Here is a 12722-nt window from a genome sequence, read left to right on the forward strand (position 1 = left end):
AACTTGTAATACATATTACTAAACTTGACCAGTGGGCCGCGGCTGAAGTGCCCTTGAGCAAGGCACCTAACCCCTCACTACTCCCCGAGCGCTGCTGTTGTTGCAGGCAGCTCACTGTGCCGGGATTAGTGTGTGCTTCACCTCACTGTGTGTTCACTGTGAGCTGTTTGTGTTTCACTAATTCACGGATTGGGATAAATGCAGAGACCAAATTTCCCTCACGGGATCAAGAGTATATATACTTACTTATACTTTTGGCTAATATTCACGTCCTGACCTCAACCTGACTGAAACTATGTCAGAGGGATTAACCTGTGTTGACAGTGCTGAGAGAATGCCCGGAGGATGACCTGTAAACCTCTGTAAATCTGAGACTCACACTAATGTCTGAGCCAATCGATTAAATGTCACTGTCAAATAGTTTTTTAATATGAGGGAACAGGGCAAGCTGCATTCAGCAGATAGAAGATCAAGGGTCAATCTTTCAGATCGTTCAGATCAATCGTTCAGATATGATCATTTGGTCACATGTACTGCTGAAATCATGATTACTGAACTTCTCAAATTGTACACATGCAATCCATTTGTCTGATTTATGCATGTGATGATGATTCATCTTCTGTTGATATTGTGTGAACTTTGCGTTTGAACTTTGCGAGTTCAAAATAACTCAAAGGCCCTCAGTCACAACCGACTGCAATCGCACTGCAGATCGTGCAGATGCCTCTGCAGTTGTCTTGCTGTGTCACTGCGTGTGTCAATCCATCTCCTTGTGTCCCTTCTGGCTAGCGTTAGTGCTTCTGCTCTCTGTCAGGCACGCTCTCTCGTCAGCCGTTTGGTCCTTGTCAGTACATCTTGTCACTGATCCTTACACACCTGCAACAACACACACACACACACATATTTAAATGCTTTTATTTGGACCGACAGATCCAAACATTGAAGAAAGTATGTTACACATTATGTAACATTATGGGTAAACATGGCATCGTCACTTCCAGATGGATAGACTCCCTATTATTGCATAAATGGAGCAGTACTTTGTAAGGTTTTTTTGCAATTGGCTTGCTTAGTCCACACAGTTGCAGTTGCACACACACACACACACACACACACACAGTAAAACGCACACAGTAACACACAGTACGATTACCAGTCCAAGATGTTATTACATAAGTAATCAGTGACTATGAAATGATAAATGACTAGTATAATCACCTGTGTTGCACTTACAATTTGATTGGACAAGAGGCATGGGTGCTGGAGCCTACAGCTGACCACTCTGCTTTTGAGAGGTGACCTGCAGTCCCTTGATGTGTTGCTTGGCAACCTGGAACACTTTTGATGGAATCTAACTGCAACTATTTTTGTGTGTGGAGCTGTATAAATATATAAATACAGGTTTTATAGTGCAATTGGTATCTGAAATGTACTTGCACAAAATCATGGCCAAATGGTTTCAAACTGCACTACATCATGTCTGATTTCACATAATTAGATGTTTCCTTAACAAACATCATTTTGGAGGCCATTTCATTATCAGCATTTTATTCTATTAGCAACATTCTAATGGTGGCAACATACTTTTAATAAGCACATTCGGACACAACAGTTCTACTAACTACTAACTGGAGAGGCTACCCCTAGAAGTACACAGTTCCTAGGGCTTTTTGTCTGTTTGCATTCGCACACAGTGGGAACTCTGAGATTACATTTTATAGACCTTTTTAACAATAAAAACAAAAACAATGCTTAAACGTTCTATTTGGTTCCCAATCTACTTCCTCTGCATTAAAGGTCCAGTATGTAGGAAATAATGGAAAATAAACTGTAACCATTCCAAAAATTATCACCATATGTTGTCAGAGAGTAAGGAAACACAATGAATTGAAGTAATGGCTTATTTGACAACATTACTCTAACCCATAAAACCCCGTAAAACCCATGAAAAAAAATGAGTTACGGGGCGGAATCTCTTGGAATGTTCGTTTATGTTTTGAACGATTAATTCTAGAATAGCGTATAAATAATGGGCTAGCGCGTCCTCCTATTTGGGTTGCCAAATTAGCAAAGGCCAACTGTCAACAGCTGTCAGTTGTAGTCATGAACGCCTACGAGAGGCAGGCAAATTTACAAAATTAAAACAAGAAACAAATTAAGTGGACATCGGAGGAGCTTCCTGAGATGGTGACGTCTTCGTCAAACAAAGAATATCAAGTCTGACGCAGAGCTGGCCATATTTCTCCACAACAGGTAGCCTAGGCTAAACTTAATCTGCATTGCTAACTTCAGCTAAATTTGTTACGTTGGTTAGAGAGGTATTTTTTGTTTTTACTGTTTCCGTAATGTGTAGCTGGGTCATGGTTGGAGAAATGTTAAAGCAGCTGCAGGTCAACTAACGTTAGCCAAGTCTTCATTAGGCCTACATCTGGCAACCCAGAAGAGGCTCGCGTCTGGTAGTCTTGAGAACGTTCACCAGTGTTTTGATTTTGGTCTGCAGAACGTTCGGTAACAATCCTACAAATCGCACCTTTAAGATAACATATGGAATGTTAAAACGGAAGCCTTGTGGGGCCAACTATGATGCTGATAATGGAACTCTCTTGAAAGGGTCTATAACATGAACATGAAGTAATGAAACGGACACCATTGCTATTTAGTTACTAGTTACTGAAGTCTAGGAATCAAAGAATCCAACTTTTGGGTGATTTATCCATTGAGAACAGCTCTGTTAATGCTGTGAGACTTGGCCATTTGGATGAAATATCTTACTATTCAAAACACAAACACCCACAAGGTCAAAGCCACAAAGCAGGACTACGAAGCCACCTCCATGGGCATGAAATACGGCAACACAAAACGGAGGGAGGGAAGAATGAAGTCTTTCTTTAACTTTGTGACGCTCCGCTGAGGCTGCGTCCAGGCTCAGCTGGCCAGGGCAAATGGCGGACTCTGGAGAGACGTGCAGGGCCAAGAACACAGATGGGGCAGAGAGCCATGCGACAACACAAACCACTTCTGCACACTCAGGCAATATTCTTTTCTGTGTGTGTGTGTGTGGAAGGTATTGTGGGGGGATCTGTGTGTGTGTATGAATCTGTATGTGTCTGTGTGTGTGTGTGTGGGGGTATGAATCTGTTTGTATGTGTGTGTGTGGGGGGGGTATGAATCTGTGTGTGTGTTTGTGTGTGTGTGTGAGTGTATGTGTGGATGCGTGTGTGTGACATACACTGTGAAAAATATGTGTCATGTATTTGTGAGTGGGTGAGCAATGGATAGAACATGATGAGAGATTAAGAAAGATTGTGTGTGCGTGACATAGACAGAAGAGAGAGAAGCACATATATTGTAGGCCTAAAGATAGAAACAGAAAAAGATAAGAAATGTGTGTGTGTGTGTGTGTGTGTGTGTGTGCGTGTGTGCCTGTGTGTGTGCCTGTCTGTCTTTTGAAAGACAAATAGAATGCGGGAGAGAGCACATTTGCAAGTGCTGTCAGCCTTAGGCATTTTTATTTCAAGACTCATCATTAAGAGGTGATCTGATTGGTCACTGAGCATCATAAGATTAATGTGTGTGAATCTGTGTGTGTGCGTGTGTGTGTGTGTGTGTGCACAGGACAGAATGACACAGAGAGGGGCTGTTATCGAACACGACAGCCGTGCATTTAGCTGTCAAGGCAAGACAATTCATTCTATTCTGAGAGCTAATGACCACAGCCCACGTTGAAAAGTGCCTGACTAATCGCACATCCGGCTCACTTCAAATCCATAATGATCTGGCCCGACTCGCACTGACCCAATCTTCTCTCCGGCTGCCCAGCAAAGGGCTGGATCCAGATCCATAAATGTGAACCTCACTTTGCTCTTTAGTAATATATATTACAACTTATATTCCGCTGCTTACGTAGCCTTATACAGTCTTCTGCAACCACTCTGTTAATGTAATGTGCTTTGATGCCGATTCCAATGTCTTATGCATGGCATTTAATGCCTAATGTATGTGCTTGTCTTACATTCTAAAAAGGGTAGCTGCAGGGGGTAATAACAATATTTTCTAAATAAATAGTGGACAACAATATTTAGAGTGTCATTGCGCCCTATGTCAGCACTACCTCAGGGAGAGAAGCACAGTAGACATGGGTGACTGGCTGCCTGACGCCGGGCCGTTTTGGTCTGGCCTGGACATGAGTTATCTAATCCAAACACACCCATAGGTCAAGCAAGAACAGCAAGAAAAAAACAACTATGTACAAGGAAAGCAGAGGTAGCAGAGAGGGGTCTGAAAGTTGAGCTCAGCGCGTCGTTCTTCTCAGGGCTCTTTTTGAAACAGCGGTGCCTGCAATCGCAAAAATGCAGCTTCCTCGTCATATTGACATAATGGCACAATCTCCTGCAGCTGCCTGTGTTTTGCTGAGACCAAGAGACTTGATTAAATCCTACAGAGGCTTAGAGGCTATAATGCCATAGCAATTTGGTGGGGTTGCTTGGGGGTGTTTGTGTTTTTGTCAAAACATCAACACTGACGTGAGTGTATACCCCTTTGTGGTACAACTTTCTGTGTACAACGTGACTTGGCTGGAAGGCAGAGGTAGAAAGTGAAAGTCCTGCAACATATTTGTTCTAAACATTCATTAAAACAGCTGATTCTAACTAAATGTAAATGTAAATCAGGTTTCTAGGCCAAGTATACTGGCGTATGCAAGGAATTTGGTCTCTGCATTTATCCCATCCGTGAATTAGTGAACACACAGAGTGCACAGTGAGCACACAGTGAGGTGAAGCACACACTAACCCGGAGCACAGTTCTATCAGCCAGGTAGATCCGTCCTTTGGTGAAATCACCTGTGGAGTGCACATGGCAGGATTTTTACTTTGACCCTGCGGGAAGGCCAGGTTTGGGACTGCTTAACCCATTTAAGCCCAAATTTTTCCCAGACATGCAAATATGCAAATCATGTGTTATTAGCAACCCTTTGAAGTAATCAATATATATATTTTTTTTTTAAATGTAGAAAAGTAGATGAAAAAGTGAGTTTTATTACCAGTCAACATTGTGACCGGTGGGATAATATGCGTATACTCAATTAAAGGTTGCTCAAATTGCTTTTTTGTCGCAATAATAAATATGAAAAATATGTAAACATTGTTTATTTACCAGGAGCTTCGGCTCGTTAAAATAGTACTCTAAATGTGTATGTCTGTGCGTGTGTGTGTGTCTGCATGTAATTGTGTTAGTGTATATGGTCTGTGTAAGTGTATCTGCATGGGGTGTGAGAGTTAGTGTGCATATTGTGTGTGTGTGTGCGTATATATATATGTATGTGTGATGTGTGTGTGTATGTGTGTGTGTATCTGCAGGTGGGTGTATGTCTCTGTGTATGTGTGTCTGTGTATCTGTGTGTGTGAGTGTGTATATTTGTGTGTGTGTGTGTGAGTGTGTGTGTATGTCTATGTGTGTGTGTGTGTCTGTGTATCTGTGTGTGTGTATGTCTGTGAGTGTGTGTGTCTGTGTGTGTGAATATGTGAATATGTGTATGTGTGTGTGTATGTCTCTGTATGTGTGTATGTATGAGTATGTGTATGTGTGTGTGTTTGTAGGTGTAGAAGTATGTGTGCATCTAGATACAACATTCTATCCCACCGGTCACTATTGTGACCGTTAACATGTTTACTCATTCTGCAAACACACCAAAGACATTTGAATAATTATAAATGTATATATCATAACTAGACACCTTAAAGACCATGTGTACAAAAATATTTGTCCTATGTTTATTTTAACATACTTTAAAATCCTTTTATTTGGGAGCTGTGAGGCCGTCATCCTCTTCTCAAGGTGCAACCAGTAAGTAAACAGCTCTGGTCATGTGACAATTTACTCAAAACATTTGACACTGCACACATTTCATTGAAACACTCTATTGTTTCAATATTTACTGAAAGAGTATTGGGATATTCCCCAGTTACAGTTTTAGAGGCTTATGAGTACATTTTTTTTTTCGGTCACAATTGTGACCGATGGGGTGAAATGGGACACTCTTTGTTCCTTGATTCACTGGAAGCAAATGACCAGACGGACGGCATCTTCAGACGAGCCAATGCACGTCAGTGTGCAGATGCTTCTTGTAAATTGAGAAAGACTACACGCTTGAGAACATTACAGTTCACACAGTATCACAGTTGTTCTTCTTTCCCTCCACAAGACGGAACTAAATAGAAGTTGAATGCTCCAGCTTTTTTTCTGTCCCAGCAAAGAGGACACAGAGGCTGTGATTTCATGATTGGGAGAAAGCCGAGACGAGTCTAGGGGCATTTTAACACCGAAAGTGCCCAATCAGTATCTCTGTTAAGGCTTAAAACTCAAGGCTTTAATGTAGTGATGACCCTGCGGCCTGAAACCTGAGGTTGATTTCCGCTCTTAGAGGCCAGATGAATTAGCTTACAGCCGAACGGTCAACAGAAAAGAGACAGGGCAAAAGAAGGGCAGATAAGGAGGCGGCGTACGGCTCAAAAATCATAACGGGCCTTCTGACCGGTCAAAATGTAGATTGGCTGTATCTGCTAGCTCGCTACTCCCTCCCGTGCAATTGAAACTCTCCTAAACGCGCATCTCGTCGGTTATTGGTTGAAACACTTTATTTTGCTTTTGAGTGGTTGCCAACCCCTGTTGGTATACTATTGTTTTTGTGTACAGATCTCGGAGCCTAGGCTGCCTACAGAGACGCGTTTTTTTGACAGCCTCCTTATGGGGCAGGCAGCTAGGGGATCGTTAGGAAATATTAGATGAATGTGATCATTTATGTTTGGGCCTTTTTTTTTGGCTGAAATCACTGATACAACATTTAATGACAGTACCGTTATGTCATAAATGTTTATGACTTGTTTACGACACGTTCATGACAGTGTCATGTCACTCGATACTGTCAAGTAAAGTCAGTTTTAGTAAAGGCTTTTAATTATAACATATAAGTATTTGGCCATTTTTAATTATACCACAATATTGTTGACCATACCACCTTCTGCTAGCCTAGTCATCAAAAGAAACATGTCATGTCCCTTTTGTTGGCCATTTTGTTGGCCATTCAATCTGTCTGGATTAAAGTGTTTAATTGTGTGGGTACCCAAAATAATACGCTACTTTTATATACCTCATGGCGGTCCACATGGACTCAGCACAATCTAATTATTACTAAAGATTTGTAAGAGTAGCTTTCAAGCAGAACATTTTATAGAGCTCAGCACCAGTACAGAACCGTGGCCCAAAGCTTCTCTGTACAAGGTACAGAGAAGCTCTGGGCCACGGTTTGAACATTTGAACACAATAGCCTTGTAGCAAATTAAACAGGTGCACTGGCTCAATACAACTAGAAAATTGGCAAGGCGAAACTGGCCTAGTGACTTATTGAGGCAGCCTGAATGATGATTCATAAATATAAACATCATTAAGGCGCTTGCCACCATTAAAATGTGCCCTCAAAAGGCCTTGCCATCCACAAAGTGATGCATACCCTCCAATTTGCAAACTTTCCAAACAGTAACTCTTCTTGTTGTAATGACTTTCAAGGACTGGCCATGCTATTGAGGATGTGCATCAATAGCTGGCATTACCTCATCAGTCACCACAACATAGAGGAAATTAATAAACATTCCAGTGCTTGTGAGACTGGTTCATCACTCCAAAGTTCTCTTAAACTGCCCTACTTTTCATGTTTATAATTAGACACTGGAAGCTGGAGAATGCACAACACACACTGACCTCTTTGATCCTGTTAACAAAACCAGCCAGTGTCAAGTATCCATCAGCGGGTTGAGTTCTCAAAAGTCTGCATTTGTAATGTGTTGTATGTGTACTTCACCAGACTGCTCGTGGATGAGGGGTCTATACTGCATTCAGCTAAAATGGATTCATTAGCATCTGACATGGGCGTAGATTTGCGTGGGGACCGAAGGACGTGTCCACACCAATGTCAAACTAGATGTACTACAGAGCGGTACAAAATATGACCGCTGCCCAGTCCAGCACATTTTTTCCACAAAAAAAGTCACGTTTGTCAAATTGTGTTCATTTATCTACTTTGTTCCTTTCTTGCATGTTTGTAATCGAGTGTGTGCACAGTGTGTGGTTGTTTTTGTGTATATGTGTGTGTTTATTGAGTGTGTGTGCCTGCATGTAAGTTAGTTTTTTATGTGTGTGTTTTTGTGTGTGTTTGTGTATGTAGGTACCGGTGTAATGCATTCCCGTGTATAATTAGCCAGTTCCAGAGTAATCCGGTTTTGAAATAAATTGTAGCAAAATTGGTGGTCTAGGCTTTAAGCATTTCTTAAAACTGAGCTGTGCTTACATCACCTAGATATCTGTAAATATTAGAATCAGAGAATATACAGCTCATGGTTAAGAGTTTGTCAATGTAGCCTTAATGATTTATTTTCATTTTAAGTTTCTTACAACTGAGCTGCGCTTACATTGGCCAATGCATGATTTCATAACAGACCAAATAGAAAATAAATGTTAAATATAGCCTAGATATCTGTACATATTAAAATCAGATTATGTAGGCTACACAGTATAGTTACAAGTTGGACAGCTCCAGAACTCACGCCAAAGGATTGTCTTAAAGGAGCCACACTACACACACTAGGGGCAGCCATGGTTAGCACTCTGGACTTGTAACCAGAGGGTTGCCGGTTCGAGCCCCGACCAGTGGGCCGTGGCTGAAGTGCCCTTGAGCAAGGCACCTAACCCCTCACTACTCCCCGAGCGCTGCTGTTGTTGCAGGCAGCTCACTGTGCCGGGATTAGTGTGTGCTTCACCTCACTGTGTGTTCACTGTGTGCTGTTTGTGTTTCACTAATTCACCGATCGGGTTAAATGCAGAGACCAAATTTCCCTCACGGGATCAAAAAAGTATATATACTTATACTTATACTATACTTTTATGACACTATGGCATATGAATGCTGTTCTTTTGACCTTTAGTTTTGTTGCTACTGTGCATGGAGGACAGGCCAATTCTGAGTTCTGTCCAACATTGGTGGTAGGTTTAGAGAAAAATTCAGCACATTTTAATTTATGTTACGATAATCATGATATCACACACAATGCAGAGTTGTTCTTATAGGTGCCATCAGTGGCTTTTGTTGTGAACATTACTTCTGGAGTAACCATGACAGTGTTTGTATTATTGAACTTAAGCTTGTTACATAGCCCTAATAATGAAACAACTGAGTTAAAAGTGACCCAGCTGCTGGGTAGATTATGTCACATTTAGTGGAAAAAACAAGGGACCCCTACTCTCAACCAGAAAACTACCCAGTATTAGTAAAAAAAAAACACTGTTTGGGTTGGAAAAAAAAACAAATCAGCATTTTTTGGAGGGTGAAATTACTACTGAAAACCACATTTGCACGACTTGTGCAGTGTAATTCCTGCCCGTTATCATTATTATTATTATTATTATTATTTGAATCAACCACATCCATAAATCCAGTGGCGCCGTTCTATGGATGGCTGAGGTCAGACACAGGCTATCAGTGCGACATGAGTGTCATTTAACCTCCGCTCTGGTTCAGTCACCAGTGACCACTTCCTCTCCCATGCTCACTGGTCTCGCTGCCAGAGAACAATCCTTCGAGAAGCGATAGGGGGGGTCAGAAAGCTTTCAAAGTAAATGAAATACATCTGCAAGATTCGTATAATTGCTTCTCCACAGCTTTTACTCGACAGAATAAATAACTAAATAGATCGGGTTGAATAATGCCTCTGTCAATATTGGCGCATTCTTCGGACGCGGCGAATAAGGAGCAAGCCCGTCTGGATAACTGTGAGTGATTTGGCTTGGGCTCCCACTAGTCAAATGCCTTTTACAAGAGAATCACTCATTCGCCAAGCGAGCGTGCACCCCTGTAATTGGTATCTATTTCATCTGGACATTGGTCTAATTTTGTTTGCCATCCGCACAGAAATTGGCAATTAAGTTGTGCTACTGGCCGTGTGTCCTGTGTCTACATACCAGGCAGCGCGCTTGCCAGCTAAAGTGCCCCCCGACCCAATGTCACTGCCACTGCACCGGTACGCATGCACACTTGCACAAACAAACACACATATACGCATGCATGCACACACACATTCACATTTACACACCTTCACACCTTCTCTCTTTCTCTCTCTCTCTCTCTCACACACACACACACACACACACACACACATTGTACACTACAATTTAACAATTATCACTTGCCTACCTTCCACAGGATATAATGCAGCTTTTATATTAATTTCCTGTCATTTGTAGCTTCCATCAACATACAGGATATGGAGTAATTAACCAATTGGCACCCTAATAGTTGTAATTACATGATATATATATATATATATATATATATATATATATATATATATATATATATATATATATATATATATATAACAGCCTCAGCCCCATAGCTTGCCTGGGAGCAGTTAGCTCTGACTCATGGAATAAATTTGGTTTTTCAAAAACATGTTTTTGTGCTGTGTCTTTTTTGGGACGATATTTGTCCGATAGCACAATGCATGTGAAAGTGTGTTTGTGTCTTTTCCCCTCTGTTTACTGTAAGTCCAAGTTTCTGCAGCTCTTGACTTTGGCTTGTCTCTGTGCAGTTATTTGCAGTGTTTTACACAATAGGCCTATTGACTGTTGTGATAATCAGCTTCTGAATGTGCTTTAAATCAACAGTTTTTCTTCAAGGACAACATCAAGTTTATTATAGTCTGTGATAAGAGACAGTTTACTCTATGCCATAGATGGATATCGGAAAAAGTCTGGTGTTGTTTACCCATTTCATATTCACAAGACTGGAAATACACTGTATTTGTATGTGGTGTGTGTGTGTGTGTGTGTGTGTGTGTGTGTATGCTATGTTTCTATTTCTGTTTCATGTATTGTAATGAAATGAGTGTGACAGATAGGGAATGGCTAGAAACTACTAGTGCCAAGATGCATTTGTGTTTTGCAAGTCCGTTGGCATTACTGCAAATCTTTATCTGTCTGGTTTCTCCGAAACTCTAACTCATCACTGCTCTGAGACTCCTGGCCAGCACTGTGTGTGTGTGTGTGTGTGTGTGCGCGCGTGCGTGCGTGCGCCTGTGCGTCCGTGAGATGTGTGCATCCTCTCTCTCTCCATCCACTAGAGCCAGGGATTATGATCCCTGTCCTCTCCCTCACGGCTAATTGTAGAGGGGGTTTGACATCTGTCACCACTAAACACTTGCATCCTCAGAGTGCCTCTACTCGTAACCTCGCTGCTATCTCACCCTGCCACATAACCCTTCCTTGGCATCCTTTCCTCTCTCCCTCTCTCTCTCTCTCTATATATATATATCTATCTATCTATCTCTCCATCTCTGCCTCTCTGTCTTTGTCTCTTCCTGCCCCTCAGTCCACTGAATGTGTTGTACCAATCTATTATTCAGCCTCTCCACCCATGTGCTTGTGCTTCAGCAGATCTTCATTCTCATCTGCAATGCATATTTGATCTCAGAGTACACAGAAGAGGTCAACACAAAACGCCATGCTTTGTTCTGCTCCATGTCACCCTGTGTAGGTTAAATGCAAGTGTACTGTGTTGCATAAACACACAGAATATCTGTGAGGACAATCTCGTCAAGGTAATTGTCCCAGCAAGTAAGTGCCCAGCAAAGCATATTATGGTACAGGATAAACCAGTTGTAGTCTATAGTAACAGTATACCATTATCTGCCAAATGGCTATATGTGCTTTGCTTTTCATTTGGGAGGAACACAAACAGGTTTCCCTCTTCCCTCTTTCTCTCCTATACAGGCCAGTGCTGCTTTGTGCATCCAGAAGTATTGATTAGCGCTTTGGACTTGTAACCGGAGGAACCCCAACCAGTAGGAATGGCTGAAGTGCCCTTCCTAACCCCTCACTGCTCCCTGAGCGCCGCTGTAGCAGGCAGCTCACTGCGTCAGGATTAGTGTATGCTTCACCTCACTGTGTGCTGAGTGTGTTTCACTAAATCACGGATTGGGATGAATGCAGAGACCAAATTTCCCTCACGGTTCGTTCTAATGGGCCGAACCTGAGTGCAGTTGCTCCACTCTATCCCTGCCCCAGCTGGTCGTTGTTCACATTACATTTTTGTTTGTATTCCATTTAGTTCATAAACACTAGGCTATAGCTTCTTTTTGCCAATGTCACTTGAAAAAACAGTAAAATCATAACCTGAACACACACACTCTGTTCTCATTTTAAGTCAATCATGGACTGCAAGTATTCGAGTGAATTATCACTTTGTCAATTCTGTCAAAAGTGTCCACCGTGGCCTGCTTGCACACCAGTGTCCACGTGGGCTTCCTGACCTTGGCGTCAAGTGAGCGCACCTGCACAGCACAGCACAGCATCACTAAGCTATTCGACACTGTAATGAATCACTAATTAGGAAATGTTTTGAAGCAACGGATCATAACAGTTAACTGAAGTGGTTCAAAAATAACCAAATCAACAGCAACAAACAGCGCAAAATCAAGCAGTTTCCTACCCGAACACAGAAAGTTGCTGGGTCAGTAATCCCCTACAGAGGGCCGCTCAGACAATGGCAGTAGTGCTGTTCTTCATGTTATAAGTTCATGTGCCATTAAAAAATATCTTTTTTGTGTTATGTTAAGGTAAACAAAAACTGTTAAGGGTGCCTTTAAGTATCCCCAGATTCCCCCTAAAATAGTGAT

The sequence above is a fragment of the Alosa alosa genome, chromosome 5 (assembly GCF_017589495.1).
Source record: "Alosa alosa isolate M-15738 ecotype Scorff River chromosome 5, AALO_Geno_1.1, whole genome shotgun sequence".
NCBI lineage: Eukaryota > Metazoa > Chordata > Actinopteri > Clupeiformes > Clupeidae > Alosa > Alosa alosa.